This window comes from Myotis lucifugus, unplaced genomic scaffold (assembly GCF_000147115.1).
Source record: "Myotis lucifugus unplaced genomic scaffold, Myoluc2.0 scaffold_73, whole genome shotgun sequence".
In the NCBI taxonomy this organism is placed as follows: Eukaryota; Metazoa; Chordata; class Mammalia; order Chiroptera; family Vespertilionidae; genus Myotis; species Myotis lucifugus.
In genome coordinates, this window is record NW_005871121.1 from 1,776,678 (window position 1) to 1,779,566 (window position 2,889).

Below are 2,889 nucleotides of genomic sequence, written 5' to 3' on the forward strand. Positions count from 1 at the left end.
AAGATGAAGATTTATATCTCAGAGCAATGTACATGTTTAGTGGCAACAGACTAAAGAGTGACAGCAGGCTAGCACACACTTTTATGGAAATGGTAACAGGAAAGGATGGCAAAGCAATTCTCAATCGTCTGCAAAAAGCAGTCTTGGTAAGCTTGCAGACAAGGCAAAACTACAAACTCTGCCGTTACATATAAAAATAACAGATCATGATAGAAATCACAGCTATGCATGATGGTTCCATTTTTTTTCTTAAATCTAGATAAACATGAAAAATACCTCAACCTTGATTTCATCTTTTTTTTTCTCATAAACAATCTTGTATAAGCAAAGAGAAAGGAGACGGTCAAGAGTAATATACCTTGGGCATTTGGGCTGGGAGTCTCCAGTAGGGTGGAAGTGCAGGAGGCATGGCGGAGGATGCACCACAACCCTGGTGCTGGTGCAGCCACCTAGATCTTCCTTCCTTCCTTCCCACCATGGCTGACCAACTGACTGAAGAACAGATTGCTGAATTCAAGGAAGCCTTTTTCCTATTTTACAAAAAAAGTGATGGCACCATCACAGCAAAAGAACTTGTCACTATCATGAGGTCCCTGGGTCAGAACCCAACAGAAACCGAATTGCAGGATATGATCCATGAAGTGGATGCTGACGGTAATGGTGCCATTGACTTCCCAGAATTTTTGACTATGATGGCTAGGAAAAGGAAAGATACAGATGTTGAGGGAGAAATCAGTGGGTCCAATCAGTGGGTGGCTCGTGTGATATCTTCAGAAAATGAATTTTCTAAAATCCACACAGAAGAGTGAATGGTTTTTATTGGCGTGGAATTACATTTCTCTGTTTGTAAAAATCCCACTGTATTTAAACCAGTCCTGAAAAGGATGCAGCTGGGGGTTCAGCAGAGCCAAACACAGGGCCAGTGTCCAGAGCTGCCATTTGATGGTAGAGTTGAGTCGGCAGAGCATCCGGCTAGATTCATTCCATCAGTCCATTGTTTGGGTCCCATGTGACCCTGAGCCACATGGGCGAATGCAAGGGAGTGTGGCCCCTGCAATAGGAGTCCCAGGACCACAGGCAAGCAGGAAGGGCAAGAGGGAGAGAAGGCTCCTTTGTTCAGGAACTTAAATATCAAATCTTCCCCATGCTCTCAGTCACCACTCTATTCTGGCCACTGACTCATTCCCAGATATGACTGACAGGTAAGCATCTTCCCTTGTCATCCACATCTTACTGGGCATGTGTCTATCATTAAGTCCTTTCCCCCAGTGATTCTGGGGAGACGGACTTAGAGAATCTTAACTGCAGTTTTCTGACAAAGCTGTATAAATGGCATGCCTACTAGTATATATGTATATTTTAAAATATCTTTTTATTGATTTAGGGGAGGAAGGGAGAGAGAGAGATAGAAACATTAATGGTGAGAGAGAATCATTGATTGGTTTCCTCCTACATGCCCCCTACTTGTGATTGAGCCCACAACCCAGGCATGTGCCCTTGATCAATCCAACCTGGGACCCTTCAGTCCACAGGCTGGTGCTCTATCCACTGAGCCAAACCAGCCAGGGCATGGCATGCCTATATTACCTAGTCTCCCCTTTATTCATTTTCTGTTAATAATAACCAGGTTATTTTTAATATATTTTTGTTGACTTCAGAGAGGAAGGGAGAGGGAGAGAGAGATAGAAACATCAATGATGAGAGAGAATCATTGATCAGCTGCCTCTTGCACACCCACTACTGGGGGGTGAGCCTGCAACCTGGGCAGGTGCCCTTGATCAGAATCCAACCTGGGACTTTTCAGTCCACAGGCCTATGCTCTATCCACTGAGAAAAACCAGCCAGGGCATGGCATGCCTATATTATCTAGTCTCCTCTTTATTCCTTTTCTGTTAATAATAACCAGTTTTTATAATGGTAGCATAGACAGTGAAGAAGAAATCCACAAGGCATTACAAGTTTTTGACAGGGATGGCAATGGTTGCATCAGTGCGGCACAAGTATGTCATGTTATGACAAACTTAGGAGAAAAACTACAGATTAAGAAGTAGATGAAATCATTGGAGAAGGAGATATTGATGAAGGTGGAAAAATCAACTATAAAGAATTCATACAGATGATGACAAAATAAAGACCTACTTCAATTTCTCCCACACCCTCAGAAGAATCAAATTAAATATTTTACTTACCTTTTGCAAAAAAATAAATAAATAATTTACTCATTCTGTTTCTCTATAGCAAAAGTGAATGTCAAGAGTACCTTCGGTCCACATGCAAAAAATATGCACGAAATGGTTGGTGGTCCTTTCCCCTAGATATCAAACCACATATCAGTTTGACAGTATAAATCCTTGTGCTACCTAATGATAAGGAAGCACTTAGTGGACTCCTTGCAGTTCCATTTGCTAATGATTAGTGCATTGTTTGGCCTGGACAGTTTTTCATGTATGTGGCTTGACAGTTGAACACAGTCAGACATTTGTATTCAAAACACAAAATGAAAAAACAAATTCAAGACCTATTCTAATGTGTTCTAGTTCAGTTTGTTAGTATAAACCAGTGATGGCGAACCTTTTGAGCTCGGCGTATCATTTTGAAAAACCCTAACTTAACTCTGGTGCTGTGTCACATATAGAAATTTTTTGATATTTGCAACCATAGTAAAACAAAGACTTACATTTTTGATATTTATTTTATATATTTAAATGCCATTTAACAAAGAAAAATCAACCAAAAAAATGAGTTTGCGTGTCACCTCTGACACGCGTGTCATAGGTTTGCCATCACTGGTATAAACTGTCATAGCTGGTTGTCTGAAAACAAACCCATTTAAAATTGGTTTACCTCAGGATGTGTGTAGAAAAATGGGTGAAGGATAAACTGTCTAGA

The 2,889-nt window shown here is 40.8% G+C and overlaps 1 pseudogene; it reads left to right on the forward strand.

The window, feature by feature from the left end:
* Positions 1-476: 476 nt before the first annotated feature.
* On the forward strand, positions 477-2,131 carry LOC102422882 (annotated as a pseudogene).
* The last annotated feature ends 758 nt before the right edge of the window (positions 2,132-2,889 follow it).